At 37.1% G+C, this 17,717-nt stretch overlaps 1 protein-coding gene across 3 annotated transcripts in view; it reads left to right on the top strand.

Annotated features, from left to right (window-relative positions):
• IL1RAPL2 (interleukin 1 receptor accessory protein like 2) overlaps window positions 1–17,717 on the top strand; it is a 1,103,039-nt gene that overhangs the window by 937,851 nt on the left and 147,471 nt on the right. The window lies entirely within an intron of this gene.

Raw genomic sequence — 17,717 nt, 5'->3', positions numbered from 1 at the left:
TAATTAGCATTTCCTAGAAAAGGTTCAGTCTTTTCTTTAGTTTTTACTGTGCTTACCACATATTATAAATGTTTAATGGAAGATTTGCTCAGCTCTTTTTAGCCATCAAAATAAAATTTGAAATAATTACTTTGCTAACTAAATATTATATAAATAAATACAGAAAATAGGTAATAGGAAATATGAGACAGCAAAAATCTCTCTTTACTACTAAATCACTCTTTAGGGAATCAGGGAAATACATAAGATAGTGGTCTGCCTCATATAGCCTTTCTGCCAAATTGCTACAAAACATAGGGTTATATAAAATTTCCTTTTGATCTCTCACATGGGGATATATTTGTTTATTATCTGATTGTTTGAAGTTGAAAGCCTTTTCATAGCATTTTAGAAAAAGGAATTATACTGTGTGCTGTGGCTTAGAAAAGGTTTAGAAAGTTGTCTTGTGGATGTTCTAACTCCTCCTCTTCCCCATCATTGGTGTTATTGGTGAGCTGTCATATTTCCAAAGAGGTGAGAGACCATTGACCCAAAGCCTCTTAAATGAAATAGAGACAGTGGAATAATACAATGTAATAGAAGCCAGCAAGTCTTTTTTTTTCTTCTGGAGAGCCTAAAAGAAGTAGGATTTTCTGAAGCAAATATTACATTCTGCCAGATTCTGAAAGAAATACCAGGAGTCTACATATTTTTGAGTAAATACAAATGTTTGCAGCTTTAACAGGGAACGGAACAAGTTCTTGATGCTTAAGTCTTCATTAATTCAAAAATATGTCTTGTGAATACCATTTAATTTGGGCAACAAATTATACTGTTCCTTTGCAGTTTTCATGATACTCCCTTTCGCTGAAATAGAAGAACAATAAAAGGGCTCCCTTCCTAATTCCATCCTCAAACACAATTACAAACATTGACATAATTTCCCATTTTCATGTCATTCAAGCTTATAGAAGGAGTATTTAAATGCTGTGTAAGAGTAAAGAACAGTAGCCCTCCCACCAATTCTGCAATAAAAACGATTCTAGTTGGAAATTCACATAGTTTTGAAGAGTTCAGGACCCTGCAAAGGTATGTGTTATGCTTTCACAGGAGATTGCTCTGTACTCTATGAAACTGTTGACTTGCTAATAATCTGTACCACATACATTTATTTATTTCCGAAGTTAAGGAAGTATGCATACTATTCCTTTGGAATGTTTTCTCTTTAATATGTTTTTCTTATTAAAGGTATTTGCTTATTCAAAGTAGTAAAGTAATTCTGAATATTTAAGGATTCACAACCCAAATACTTCCAGCATCTGTACTGAGAGGCAACATGGGGTGGTGGTGTAGATGCTAGGATCAAACAGCCTGGAGTCAAGTCCCAGTTCTACCACTTAATGGTCCTATGACCTTGACCTTGGGCAAGTTTTGTCACATCTTTTTATTACAGTATCTTTTACTATAAAATGGGGATATGGTAGTACCTGTCTCATAGAGTTGTGGTAGCAAGTGAACATATACAAGGTACTTAATATGCCTGACCCATGATAAACACTACTCAAGTACTCAGGTGTTAGCTGTAAATAGAAAGTACCTCATAGCAAAAAAAGACATATCTCACAATTTTCCTTCCATACTACCTTCATTTCAGAATGTTGTCTAAGTGAAGCAACTTCTGGATTGGCCAGAAAGGAAAAATGCCCTCCACTCCACTCTCAGTTTTTGCCCTCTTTATTCTTTAAGGCAAAGGCCAACATTTTTAAATAGTTATTTTCCTATTCTAAATGTTGTGCATGTATTTACACTCAATGAATATTTGTCTATCTGAATAAAAAGGACAAGTTCAATTTGGTTTGATAATTTCCCAGAAAGTGTCTCAAGGTTTGACTCAAATTTTATGTACTTTCAGAATTCTAAAGTAAAATTTTCCTTTTAAATCAAGTAGGAAGTAGTTAGCAGTATCTTGCAGAAATGTTCTAATCATGGTCTTCTATGTACTGAACACATTTAACATGTGTAATGCGATTTGTGTATTAGTGACATCTGCTACTGCTTAATCAGCTCCTAAGAATAATAACAAATAATCACAGAAAATGGATTTAGGAAGTCTGTGTTTTAATTAAAACTGTTTACCTCATTTCTTTACATTTTTTAAATTCCCTGGGTATAGGTTCCACTCTATCTCTTGGTGCAGTTCTTAATCCCTGCCCAGAGCAGACATTTATCTTTATTTTGCATTGCCTCTTCTAAGCCTAAAGCCATTGACTCAGAGAGTCTTCTAATTTTTACTCATGACCCAACTTATCTTTATCACGTTACTGAAACTATTGAGTTTCTAGAGTTCAGAAGGAAAACATTTCCCAGGATCACGGCCAGTTAACTCAGATGGTTGGAACATACTAATGAGGTCAAGGCTGTGAATTTGATTCTTATAAGGCCAGTTAGCTTTACCCTTTTCCACCAGGATAGCTCTGATATAGATGTGTACTCTTGACCAAAAGGGAGGTTCGTTGAGAGGTAGTAGATTCTTAAGCAAAAAGCCATATTCATTGCTTAAAAAAAAAAAGAAAACTCAGATGCAAGATGCACATCTGACAAGTTCTGAATCAGTAGAGCCATCCTTGTTTATGCAGTGTGACTACCTCAGACCTCTCCAACCAATGGTTATAAATCAGGTCACATGAACTGTAATATCAGTACCAATATCACTGTCTTATTATTTCCACGTGCATATTTCAGGATCCCTTGACTCTCTCCCCCAAAGTGTCACCCAGTTAGTTATACAGGAGAATCTCTAGACATTTCTCACCTGTGCTCATAAACAGTATTTTCATATTCATCCACTTCAGGCCTTTTGTCAATATCTGTTCTGCAAGAGGACACTTGAAAATGTCACTTTACTGCTGTCACTGCTGCCATGCCATCTTGTGGGACCATGATTTCTTGCTTAGGATAATTTCTTCTTGTGCTCTTCAAAGTAGCACACCTTGTGAAGAGCCAAGATAACACTTAAGGTCTTTTCAGGTCTCATTATGTCAGTGCCACTCTGGGTAAGATGGGGAAAGTGTTACGCTGCCCCCAGTCTATAGCATTTTTTCACTTGGGCATTGAAGCAGTATTGCTTGTTTTGTTATCTTTTCCTATTGCTATTGTAACAATAGCTCATTTGGATTCAGTCTGAAGTATTTTTCTCCATGGGGCTCAGATATCAATCCTTGAGACTGGGTGGGACACCAGACATCATATAGCCTCTCTATTTCCCTTTATTTCCTCAGTAACCTGTGCAAAATGTGGACAAAACCCTCCATCTTCCTTCAGCCCTCATACAAATTAACTGTACTAGTTCACCGTAATCATCCCAACTTGCCTGAACTCTATCAGTGGACATAACAAGTCTTAAGCTGAGGTCTCTATCACAAGTTTAAAGAAGGAAATCTCAAGAGTCTGTATGTAGATTTTTTCTGAGCTAGGGCAACTTAGAGTAAAATATACTCTTTGGTAGGATTTCAGAGTAACAAGGAGGATACTGATATCCACTTGTGGTCCACACATACATCTCAGTCTTTCCTCAACTTTTTGTTGGATACCTGGACTTTACTCCCAGAGATTTCTCCTTTCACATAAGTCCTTTGATCTTTACACAGTAATCTTCCTGGAAGAGGGAACATGCCACAGTGTTATCAGTCATCTACAGCTGAGTGAAAATGAAGGCACTGCACAGGTTTTGACAGGAAAAGATCAGGATAGAGTCAAGCTCAGAGAGAGAAGATGGAGTATGAACTCCAGAGGGAGGAAAAAAGGTGAAAGACAGTCACACTGTCAGTATGAAGATAAACCTTCCTGGGTTCATAATGCTTTCTGAGGACCACACATTTGATGAAATATACTGCCTGATAATCAAATCTCTGACATTGCATTCTCCATCCTACTCTATGAAGAGAAAAACCTTTTCTTTTCCAAATGTTATTTTGATGCCCTGTGGAAAAAAAAAAAGTTGGTATTTCATCCGTCTCTCTTGTTTATGGGCATTTTACCCATTCTTTCTTTACCTCTCTTATCATATTCTATTGCAATAATAAAATGACTACCAACAAAAGAAAATAGAGCAAAGACACTACCATAAACCTATCCTCCATAAAATCAAACAAAAGAAGCAGAAATAGAGAGGAAAATAGAGTCTAGAGATAAGTGGCCCAGTTTTCATTAGCAGATACTTCTTAGGGCCCCACAGTTTTATTTATTTTCAGGCTTGTTCTAAGTAGGCTGCTTTTTATTTTCACAGCTGATCTATGACATTATGGAAGTTAGCTCATCATAATTCACTTGAGCCAGAGAATCCATCAACCCCAAACCAGATAAGTCTTAAACCTACAAAGAGATGTTATTCTCCAGAAAAATGTCAGCAGTAGAATGTTTTACCTGTAAAATGACCCACAGCATCAACCTTTAGAATGGGGTATTACCATACTCATATGAATGGGACACCCTTATAGTATATGCTCACTGAGATATAGTTGCTGGCAGTTAATAAGGATGTGGCCAAGTAAATAGCTATGTGCACAACTAACCTTCAGAAAGCATTAAGATTCAGCTTCACCTTCAGAGTCAGGTCTAAAGTGAAGAAGTGCTGGCAGAAATCTTCTTTGATCCATATTTGCTTTGAAAGCCCTGACCTAAAATTGGTAGGTGGGTAAAAACAGGAGTTACCCAAGCAGCCAAACATGCGGAGGGGCATGTAGCCTCTTAATAAGTCACAGCTGGTAGTTATCAAATCCAAATAGACTTGAGATTTCCCACCAGCACAGAGTAATCAATATTTATCAACAGGAAAAGTGATATTCATTACTGCCATTTGAAGGTCATGCATATAAAGCATATATGAGTAATGCTAAGGCCCAGGGCTATTTCCTCTCACAATTTGGTAAATAGAGTGCCTCTGCTTCATTTTGCCACTGCACAATAGTCTGGCTTCTCCCTGAGCTAAAGCCTAATCCCCTCTTCTCTCCTGACCTTTGCTACAGTATATTTCTTAAAAATAATAGTGCTATGCAGAAATAAGCAGAAGAGAAGCTTTGGGGACAATGCAGAGTTTCACATCAGAAGAGGGAAAAGATTCACAAATACCAAGTGGACAACACCCAGCCAGGTATAACATCAACAGAAGATCTCAGGGTTAAAGTAGAAACCAAGCTAACTGTGCAGAGTAGCATTTCAATGTTCCTGTGATTTACAAGTAGACATGGGCACTGGAGATGCCTGGAGGCACTTGGCTGGAACCACTTGGCTTGAACCTCTCTTGTTCCTCACTCCCATTATGTATAGAGTTGCTCTGACTCTCACTGACCTGTCATATCTGCTTCAGTAGTATACTACTAAAAAGGAAAAGGCAGGATTTAAGATCCAGGGTTAATCTATTAAGGTAATAAACCACTTAAAATCTTTTATGACCTGGGAAGAAAATTTAAAGGAAGCAGAATGTTTTTTAAAAAGCCACACAATGCAAGATGTCTTAGTGAACTTAATTACAGGCCTCACAGCCAGGCTGCCAGGTAAGTAGGAGTTTATGCCTGCACTTAAGAGAAGTAATCAAGTGTTGCAGCCACCCGGAGGGCTTAGCTCAGCTTTCAGGATGCTCTCTTCCTAGGAGGAGGATTGATAGACAATAGGAAGGCTCCCACACTCGGGTTATGGCCACCCTCATCCTGAAAGAGCTGAGATTCCCCTCTTATTGGAATGCCTTAGGTAGAATACATTCATTCAGCCAATGGATATTTATTTAGTGCCTACTATGTTCCAGGTACTCTTTTAGGTGTTGGGGATTAAAGAAAATAAAAAGCTTGCTTTCACGGAGGTAATGTTCTAGTGATAGAGGGAGCAAGATAAAAATAAGCAAATATATAAACTGATAAATATATATTTAGTCACAGGGTTATAATTGTTAAGAATAAAAATGAAGCATGGTGAGTTAAAGGGGAGTAAGAGTAATGGCTACAATTTTGAATAGATAGTCAAGGAAAGTCTCTCTGAGAAGGTAACATTTGATTTTTAATAATGCACATTTAGCTAGCATCTATTATGTGCCAACAACTTGAATTAACTCATTACATCCTCACTGAAATCCTATGGGGTAGGAGTATTATTATTCTTCTTTTACAAATGGGAAAATGGAGCCTTAGAGAAGTTAAATAACTTGGCCAAGGAAACATAGCTAGTAACAGAACTGGGGTTTGAACTCGAGCAGTCTGACATCACATCCCATGCTTGGAATCACTGTGATACTTGGCATTTTGGACTCTGTGTAAGAGGCAAAGTGATGTGAACACTGTCCCATTAACCCTGTGAGGTATCAACAGGACTATGCAAAAAGAAGCAGAGTAAGGGTAATAACTGACAGAGAAAGCAGGGAAAGAGAAGGGGAAACTCTTGAACTAACATTCAAGAGTTTTCTATGTATGTGTAAGCTATTTTACTCATACGGTCTTATTTAAACCTTGCAACAAACCCATGAGGTAGTTATAAGCACACCTGTTGCCCAAGGTCTCACAGCCACAAAGGAACAAGGTTATAAATTTGAGGTAGTCTGTCAACAAAGTCTGTACTCTTTCTCATATACCATGCTGTCTCCTGAGAGGAAATAAAGTCAAAGAAATACAGAGTGAAATACATGGAGGCCAAGTGAGAAAGAGAGACATAAAAATAATGACTTAATAGGTTTGGAGGGCCAGAGTTGACAGTGGCTTAAGGAAATTTTAATGACATCTTCAATTTCTTCTCCCATACCAACTTCAGTGGGTTCTTGAGAGTTTCTATGATTTGGGGATCTTAAGAATTGACATGTCGAGTTTCTCAACAAGACCTGGTATCTATATGTGAAATAGCCCTTGGGCATCATTTTCTATAACTGCTACTGTCATTGAATTAGGTGCTCCAGGAAAACATGGTACGTAAAATTGGTAAAGCCATGAAGGAAAATTTAAGACCCATTGGTTATTTGAGGACTAGCATGCAATTATTTGATATATATTTTTTCCCCTTCAGAAACAATTTTAAATCTGTCAGCTTTAATGAAATAACTTTAGATATACCTTGTATGTCAACCTTTCCCTTTCTAATAGTACAGTAGTAACACTGTGAGAATGTCAGAATAATAGGCTGATGGGCAGTGTTAGCAAAGAAAGCCAAGTAGAGCACTGCCTGTCTTGTGTCATAGCCTTTGTGTGGTATGGGGAAGCCAGGATGTGATCAGATCACTTGTGGGATGGGACTGACTCACCCATTCATTATTCTGGACAAGCAGCAAGTCTCCCTCTGACCGCATGCCTGCTCTGTCTTGCTTTGCCTTTCTCTTCCCTCCCCTTCTTTTCCCACACACGGTCAAAGCCTTTGATTTTTGCTGAATATTAGACAAACAAATAAAACAGCAAAAAAACTTGCCTGTTTTAACTTTAATGGGGCCTTAGGTAGCTCCCCACAAAGGGAAGCTGAGGGAAGCCCAGTGTGGGAGACTACCTGGCTCTATCATTTGTATTCTTCAGGTAAATCTTTTAAGCCTCCACTGTTTTCAGCTGTAAAATGCTATGTTAGTGGCTATTGCTTCCTAAAAACTTTCTAGAATTCATTACACATCCTTGAGAACTAGATGTTTGTGAACTCATTAGGTGTTGGGAAAATTGGTATTTTAAAAGGAAAATGTAGTTCATTTTAGAATATACCCAGTGAACTAGAGAATCCACTGAAATTCACCTTTGGCTCTATAGAGCCAGACAATGGGCTTATAACCTATTTTCTGTTGAAAATGGAACTAGAACTAGAAGTTGAATATAAATAAAATTTTGATGAAGTTGATTTTGAGGAGAGTTTGGCAAGTACATAGACGCTGAGGACCAAGAAACCAAGGAATTCTGTTCTGGTATGTATTTTCCAATTTTGCTATGAGGGACTTCTGCAACATCTCCTCTCACCAGTGGCCCATCCATAAAATGGGTGCAGTGCCATTTTAACCATAAATATTCTGAGCCAATATTTTCCAGGAATTTTAATCTCATTTTATAAATAGAGTACGGAAAAATCAAGTTGACTTTTAATGGACTGACATGGTGTGGTTGTAAATCTGGATATTGCTGTCTCTGTACCACTTCCCCACATTACACCTTTACCCTCAGCCCTGGCCATCTATGCAGTCAGTAAGGAAAAGCCTAGTCTCCCATCAAAGTCTATACTTGGCAAATAATAGTTAACTGAATCACAGTTTCTGTTGCTTTGGGTTGAATTGGTGCCAGGTTCTCTTTCCAAGACACCACTGACCACCTGCTGTCAGCAAGGGAAAGGAAATGGGGCAAAGAGATAAGGAGAAGAAGAGGTTGTAGAGTAGTCAGGAGAAAAATGTGATTATGGAACATGTTCCACAAATTAAGCAACTTATGGAGAGTAATTTGGCTGGTGAAGATCTTCAGAGTGTCATGTCAGCTTCAGAATCTAAGAGCTGCCATCCTAACTTGGCTTGTGGTGTTTCCATGTGAGAATGGTGGGAGAAGGATGAAGCCAGTATGGATGGAGGCCAGACAAGAGGAAAATAAAACAAAGTGCTTTGTTTACAGAAGTCTCCTCAGAGAAATAAAACCATTGCCAACTCCACAACTGGAACATGTATATTCTTAATGGCAGCAACCCAGGAAGACCCTGGCATAAGAGTCTAGTATTAAGCTCCAGAGGGCAGGTTGCTTAGAAGTAGTGGGACAGGAAAAGGGCCCCAGAAATAGGTACCTGCATGTAGCCATCTCTTTCATTGCGCTTCTTGGCCACAGTTTTTAAGTACCTTTAAGTTTCTGCCTTTGGCTACCTAGCTACTCACCCAGGGGACCCTGGCCTTTACATTCTTTCCTATAAGCCAGAATTGAAAACCTGGACCATAGTATCTATTTCTGGTTAAATTGGAAGTGTATGCATGCATTTTCATTGTGTTAAGGACTTCAAAAACTCAAGTTCCCTATTTCTCAACCTGACATAAGCCAGCCTTCCAAACAAAGGTACAGATGCCAACTACAGGGTGTGCTGCAGTTTGGCCATCTGTCCATCACAACTCCTTCTCTTCACCCTCAAATATTTAATCCATTCACCTGTCATAAAAAGTCTTCAGAGCACTAAATCTACAGCAGACACTGTACTAGGCATTGAAAATAACAAAGTGAATAAGATAGAGTCCCTCTCAATCTAGTACCAGAGGTATAGGTATAAAGAAGTTGTTGAAATATTATGAGTTAAGAGTTAAAAAGAAGCATATGAAAGATTATGCCTGGGAGATTGGAGACTGTTCCACAGAGATGATAATATTTAAGCAGGTTAAAGACAGAGACATGACAGAAAAATATTCTAGACAGAGGAGAACAACAAGTGAAGAGGCACAAAGGCATAAATGTATGTGACCTGTTTAAGGAAGCACAATTACCCAGTACAATGGGGGGACATATGATATGAATGGAGAAATGATATTTATTGAAGCCAAACAGCTAAGCTAGAACAAACTCATGTAGAGCCTCCTAGGATTAGATTAAAAACAAAAATAGACTTCTTTCTTAGGTAATAGTGGCTATCTGACAATTTTGAGAAGAAGAAATCATGTTCAGATTTACATTTTAGGGATATCGTTTGGTGGTATTGTCTGGAAGATGAATTGGATGGCAAACTGAAAATAGACTGGTTAAGAGCTGTTGCAGTGTTGCGCATTCAAACTGCTGAAGGGTAGATCCTGAGTATTACACAGGGTTTGTTTGTGTGTTGGCAGGTAGGGTGGGGGTGAGTTAGCAAGAGATGGTGGAAGAGAAGTAAAGGGCTTGGTTTTAGAGATAGTTAGGAATAGAAATGACAAAACTTGGTAACTGATTGTATGTGTGGCATGAAGGAGAGGAAGGAGTAGGGGTTGATATCTAGTTTCCAATTTTGATGAATGGTGAATGGTAGTACTGGAAAAGTATATGCCTTCTGAAGCTGTCTGCTCTCTTTCTTTTTTTACCTTTCCTTTTTTTCAGTATTGGCTGCCCTTCCTCTCTTACCTCAGATAATCTCTTGACAAGAAGTTTTCAAAGCAGTTTGAGAAAGCTAGAACACAACACATTAAGGACACCTGAAAACCCAAACAGCCTGAGATGTTGTGACTTGAAGAGTGACCAAAATTATGTCTGCATGTATAAGAAATATTTTAGAGGAGATTTTTAAACCTTTGATTTCTATTTATTAATATGTAGAAGAGTAAACAAGGAAGTGGGATAAAATTATAGTTAAAAAATATTTCAGTGGGATATAAGGAAGATGGTTTTTAGTTATTCTAGTGAAACAGACTAGAATGAGACACCTGGATGGAAACTATGTAGATCTTCAAGGAGAGACACAATAATCCTGAGACCTAAATAATTTGACAGCAGCCTGAAGACAGGTGCTTGGATTAGATGATCTCTCCAAGCATCCTTTCTACAAATGTACTTCTATTCTGCCCCAGATATTTCCGGAGGAACTATTTTCCTATTGATCTGGCTGTGTATATGCACTGAGGGAAAGGGTGCAGCAAATACTTGAAATTATCTAATTTGATAACTCTAGAAATGAAGATAGAGATGAGAGAGGGAGAAAATTGCTTACTTTAGTTTTGAAAGTATATTTTAAGTGGAATCTTTAAGGCCAGCTCCTGTTAGCAGGGAAAATGCACCTAAGATCCAGAACTTAAAACGTACTAGCTATTCAAGACAAAGTAGGGGATTGAGGAGAGTGGTACCGATAGAGAGATGCAAAGCAATGAATCAAACACTTCACTAAGCATGAAACCAGAGCAGAACCTTCCCTTAAGGCTAAAGCTGTAGATTTATGGGGAAAGTAGTTTAGATTTGAGGTCCATGGATTATGAAAGGCATGAGCATTCTCCACACTCTGACACACAGGCAGGGAACATTCATATGCAAACAATGCGCATATGTAAACCATGGTTCTAGTGGAAAATCAGAATAATTTATTTTAAGGGTTAGAGATGAGCCAGACACCCCGTGGAGAATTGTGCCAGCAATATAAGAGGACCAGAGGACTTCCAGCTAAATAAAACTGCATCTTACCAAAGGTATAGATCTCTGAGTAATGGGTGATCATTTTCTCTTTCTTCTTAAGAGTTCATTTACATTTGAATCATTAATTCCTTTGCAAAAGATTATGTCATTATGAATTATTTGGTATCTTCCACCATACTATTATTTGTGGTTGAATCTGGAAGACTGACATATAAAATCTCATTTGTCAATTTGTCTTGGATTTTCTCAGCCTAGAAAGTTTTACAGACTTTGTTAAATATAACATTATTGATACATTAAAATTTTCATATTTTTCCTCAGGGAACTTTTGCTAAATATCTATATCCTTTGGCATTTATCCAGGGATTTGTGGAGAGTTTCCTTAAAAGGAAGATAAAGTCCTAAAGAAGAAAAAAATCAGAAAGTTGCCCTCATGGAGTCACTTTTTTTTAGTACTTTCACTCGATTGTTAGATTTTACAAAGGGTACCCTCTGTTACCAGGCTCCAGGGCATATCAATATAATTTGAATAGGAGAATAAGATAAGATAATAAAACTGTTAAAACTCTGTGTGTGTGTGTGTGTGTGTGTGTGTGTGTGTGTGTGTGTGTGTAAGTGAGACAGGAAGAGTCAGAGTCAGAGACACAGAGAAAGAGAAAAAGACAAAAATTAAAATAACAGCCATAAACACAGCAGTTACCACATTGTTTTATATTATTGTTGCCTGCTCAGAAAGAACAATCTTGCTCAAGAAGATGAATCATGAGTGGCAATATCCGCCTTCTTTCTTTAAGCAGTATCCCCTATAAACCCTTTGATTTTGTGGCATTTTCTGCCTCTCCTCAATGTGCCATATAGCATTGATTTATTGAAAAGAAAAACAGTATATGAGTTATATCTCACTAAAGCTGATGTTTAAAAAAAGAAATCAGAATATAGTTAAAATCCCTTTACTTGAAAATTCTTATTAGAATCTTATGACACCTTTTGAGGTAACTCAAAACACCCTTGGTGCAGGTGATGGAAGAAAAGGGAGGTATCATTCAACTCAGGTTAGTCTGTTCTGGCATATTATGTGACTGATATGTATTTGAAAAAATATTTGGACATCCCTGAAGTTTAGCCTATTTAAAACACTAATGGTTATTTGGCTCCTTCAGAGAAGCCAGAAGGGAATTGTTGGTTACCGCCTTGTTAGACTCCTAACCTCTTTCCCTACACAGGTCAATCCAGGAAATATCAACTGGTGAATTTCAGTTAAGGTCAATTTTAATTGAAGCAATTAATTGAATTAATACTTTCCATTATGGCATTGCATGGTAAGCTGGCTTTTAAAAAAAAGAAGTTATCTGAATGTGAGAGTGGTTGCAAACCTTGTTAAATGCATAAAATAATTGGCATTGTATCCAACCCTCTCTCAACACAGACCCTGATCTCTGGAGTATGTCACTCACCCCAGGGTTACATTGGCAGTATTTTCATTTTTTAATAGAGAGTCAAATCCCATACCATTTCAAGTAAGTAATTGTGTATATACTTTTTTATACGTAGTAATTTATTGCTGAATGGTTGCTGTTATTTGATTGCCATTCCAAATTCCCACAAGTTGAGATTTTACACGCTGTCTACAGAAGAAGCATTCATGCCCCTATTTTTAGGTAAAATAATTCATCATAAAATTATGGATAATTAAAAATTATATTTCATTAATGGTTTATACTTTTCATTTTCTATTACCTCTCTGATCCTCACAACAACCCAGTGTGGAAGATGATGAAGCCCATTGAGTTTAAAAGCTGTAGCTCACATATCTGACAGTATAACTAAATCTGAAATTCTGGTCACATTATTTACAGTCTTATACTCTGTGATAGTCAGTAAGGCTGTCAGAAATATTTCAGTCCTTCTAGCCATATGGTAGGAATTCACGTTCCTGCCCAGCTGAAATTAGGTGTGGCCAACATGACTTACTTTGGTTATTGAAATGTGAGAAGTGACACATGTCATTTCTTAGAGGAATAATTTAATTGCCAGTATTGGCTTCAGCCTTTCAATTATCTTTCTTTGCTGATTGTGGAAGGTCTTTGTTAGATGGATCCTCCTTAAGCCTGGGTCTTTTAATGATTACCTTGGACAGAGCCTCCACTCCATCAACCTACACTGTATGTGAAACCTAAATAAAAAATAAACATTTGCTGTTTTAAGATAAGGACATTTGGATGATTGTTTTTGAAGCATAACCTATTTTATCCTGACTTATGGATATACCTTTTCAATGGGAATGACCAGTATATTCTCATTTAAGTATGTCTTCCTAATAGCTTCATATCTGTTGAAACTTGCTCCTTTGGGGCCATCAGTATTTTTGCACAGCTACATTAGCAACATTTTATAACCACTCTCAGATTAAATAATTTTGGATTTGGTAGGCATACTGGAATGAGAGTCAATGCCCTATTCTTTTTAAGTGTAGTGATGATAGATTAGTCATAGATTGAGAGCTTAAAGGAATTTCATGAGTCCAGCAATTCTACCTCCCACTTTTAAGCTGGTTGAGCACTTTCTCTTTCTTTACTTTGCATCAGCAAGGAAGATATTTGACATGAAAGGGGAAGACTGTGAATAGTAAGAAGAGCATGGCAGCGATCACAGTACCATGAACTTGGAAACTTTTTGCCCTATTGAGCTTAAGTGCACTTCAGATATTACCTATGAAAGAGGAAAAAGGAAGAGAATGTATAGGGATTGGGAAGGGATGATAGTTATCTTTAGCACCACTTTGAACCAATATTCCCTTCTGTCAAAATAGAAGTAGATTTCTCTGAATATACTGGATCATTTCTGAGAGTGCAGATGTTAGATGTTTCCACACCATTAAAAAAAATTAACAGTCAAATTCTTGAAGCCACAATTCAGGCTTAAATATAGCTTTCCCCTCACCATGTTCAAAATCCCATTCTCTTTCCTTGGTTGAGCTCACCAAATCACTCACAAGGAAAAATAAAGTAGAGTCTATAGACTCTTAGAATCATAACCTTTATAAATGGAAGAAGCCTTAGAAATTATGTGGTCCAACTCTCTCTCTTATACATGAGGAAACTAAGACCCAGAAAGAGGAGACTTGGCTCATTTCATACACAGCTATCTACATTTCCTGGATATATACATATGACTGTCAGGATTTATAATATATCTATTTAATGAAATCTTAAATGTATCTAACTTTTCTGTAAGTAGTTTTGGTAGCCTGAAGCATAAACTAGATCCTCTGTGTATTGGTAAATGACAGTATTAATGGTGGTGATGATGATGATGATGATAAATCATTCAAATTAATTATGATATAGGAAGTTGGGCTGCTGTAACAATAACAACAACAAAAAAAACAACTAAATATCCACTGTGTTAACCGAGACTGAAGTGGTTTGTTTTCCCCCTCACATGTTCATCTATATGTAAGTAGTCCCTTTTGATAACAATTTATTTCTACTTGGTTTATTCTTAAGGAGCATTGTCTTAATTCAAATGGAATGTTGCCTAGAATAATTAACACAGTACGTTTTTCCAGATTTTTCTCTGGAAAGGAGAACACTAAAAGGGGAGATGATAATACATGTCTACTAATGCTTGGTAATTTGACAGTATGGTAAGGGAGACTTGGGGGAGGCTCACAAGAACTAGACCACAGAAGATAACTACCCACTCTGCTTATATATAGGATTAAATCCTTGCTTTGCCCCTAATTTTCCCTCTTCTCCTAAGGAGGATATTGCCATAGCCTTCCTTAATTATCAGTCCCTAGATCAAACTTCAAAATCAAATTTTTAAAACTTTACCTAGAAATGAAGACATTCCAAGTATTTCTAATTTCACTTTTCCTTCAGAGTAAGGACACTCAGTCTGCATGCCCCATGACATAATCGGTCATAGGAGCATTTGGTGACATCAGTCTTTCCCTGACATGCCCAATAATTATCAGACTCTGGATTTCCCCCTACTCTGGAGGCACAAACACCTAGAAATGAGAAGTGGTTTACAAGAAATTTTAGCATCAGGAAAAAGTAAAATGAACCATAAGGATAAATTAATATGTCAAATCCAATGAAGCCAATAATTCTTGGAATATTGTTTATTTTCCAAGTGAAAACATAGGCTTATGTAATATTTAGGAAAGCTTAAGTTTGTATTATGGCCAGGAATATAGTTCATGGATGGAAATTAATTACTTTTTTATCCTAGATCTCTCTGAGGTTAATGTGTCTTAAGTACAAGTATACCTTGTTTTAAGTAAACCTAACTTTTGAAAATCACAATTGGCACAAAAATCAAAATGAATTTTTAGCTCTATAAAAGGATTCAAGACAGGATTTCTTTATATATGGTCCTCTAATTCTAGAGTCAGCAAACTGTGACCCAAGGACCAAATCTGACCAGCCCTTATTTTTGTAAATAGACTTTTATTAGGACACAGTCATGCCCATTCATTAAGTTTAGGGATTATTTATGGCTGTTTTTACACACACTGCATCAGCAAAGTTGCTGCAACAGAAACTCTCTAGCTGGCAAAACATGAATTATTTACTATCAGGCCATTTACAGAAAAAGTTTGATAATTCCTACTCTAGTGCATTCAAATTACTCTAGTGTTATTCAAATTGCATGAATGTGATTTATTTGGAGGAATTAAATGTATTTTGATATGGCTGGAGAAAAGTGCACATGTATAAAAGTGATAGAGATAAAGCTAGTGGAGTGGAAAGAGGTCATGAAGAACTTTGTGTATTTAGCTAAAGAGTTTAAACTTTATCCTGAAAATAGTGGGAAGCCATGGAAGGTATTTATTTCAGTGGACTGACATGATTTGGAAAGAAATCAATTAGGAATGTATTGTTAACCAGTCAAGAAATGATGAATACCTGAATTTATGTGGTAAATAATGAAGTCCGAATGAAGCTGAAGGAAACAGATGCTAGTGTTATTAACAAGACAGAAACAACATGATTTTGTGAATGGGTGAATGGATGTTAATAGTAAGGAAAAGGGAGCAATGTGAGATGACTTACAGATTTCTGACTTAGAAAACTACATGTATGTTAGTACCATAAGACAAGGAGGAAAATTTCAGGGAAATAAAATGGGTTTGGTTTTGTACGTGTTGAATATTATATGCTTGTGAGACATCCAGGTGGAAATAGTCTTTAAGCAAGTTGCAACATGAGTCTGGAACACAATTAAGAGTTCTGAGATAAAAACTTGAAGTCATCAGCCATAACTGGAAATATAGGCCATGGTTTGGAATAAATCAGTCAAAGAACTCTATAGAGTAAAACAGTATCTGGGGTAACACCATATCTAAATGATTGTGGAGGAAGCCCATGAAGAAGAATGGGAAGACCATAAAGGATACTGAAAATGAGCTTCCAACTGGTAAGGAGGGAAAAAAGGAATATCATGAAAGCCAAGAGAAAATGAAAAGTTAAGAGAGAATGTCAAATACCTAAGAGAGATCAAGTAATGAAATAATACCATGGCAGAAGATTATTCACTGGGTTTGTAAATATGGAGGTCACTGGTGACTTTAGTGAAAGCAGTGACTGGGAAGGAAGGAAAAAGAAACAGTTAATGTAAGCTAATCTTTCAACTAATTTTTCTGTTGAATACTGGAGAAGCCAATAACTAGAGAATTCTTAAATCAAGCGAGTATTTCTTGAGGATGGAAAAGACTTGAGTGCATTAATTATGCTGGGGGGATGGAGTCTCCAGAGAGGAGGGAGAAGATGCAAGAAAGACCCACTGGATCTTCAGGCTCCCTTGCCAAGCAAGGTCTGTACATGACAGTCCCATCTTCTAGTTCCTCGGGTCACTGTCATCCAGGCTAATCAAAAAAGAGCTGACAAAAAAAATAAAGCTGACATTTAAACTTTGGATGATAATCACATGTCTGAGAACATGATTCATAGCTCAATGACACTTGCTTTCTCAGATCTGTCTTTCTTTAGTAGAATCAACTAAGAGGAACATGTTTTAATTTCTTTTTCCGTCAGACAGGAATCACTGGAAGGTCCAGAGGGAGGCTAGAGAGTAAGTGGGTGTGTGGATTGTTAACTGGTCCCTTTGCTATCTGTCATGGTACTTGAATGTGCAATCAGCTCTATGTTAATACTGTGTTTAGAGAAGTAAAATAGTAGTGTTAAGTATACTTGGGAGAAACATGAGCTTGTTCTTCTCTGTGGTAGATGGTACATTTTTGTGAGACTGCAGCAGTGCACATTGCTGGATGTGTGGTGGTAAAAGGAAGCATTCAATAGAACATGCTAATAGGTACAATTTATTAAAACATCCCCTGAATCTTACAGAATAATGTAAGATTTACTAATGTAAATCACCCATTGGTGCAAAATTAGAATTGAAGATATGAAAGTTGATGAGGAATCAGTCTAGCATTACTAAGCCTTCTGAATATATATGCCAAGTTCCAGTAGGTCAGTAGGTCAACAGGATACAGTGTGTTCACACTCTATATGCAGATTCCAGAAGTCATCTTGGAGGTATTCAGAGAGTTTAGCCCAGTCACTTCCTTTGAGGAACTTATGTTCTGTTAGGGCACTGAGACATAGTTATATGATAGAATACTTATGTGCAACACCTACATGACCTTACTACCTTGTTAGTATTTTGTAGACTTAA

This window comes from Kogia breviceps, chromosome X, assembly GCF_026419965.1.
Source record: "Kogia breviceps isolate mKogBre1 chromosome X, mKogBre1 haplotype 1, whole genome shotgun sequence".
Classification (NCBI taxonomy): Eukaryota; Metazoa; Chordata; class Mammalia; order Artiodactyla; family Physeteridae; genus Kogia; species Kogia breviceps.
The sequence above is the reverse complement of the archived record's forward strand: the minus strand, read 5'-3'. Positions and strand labels throughout refer to the sequence as shown.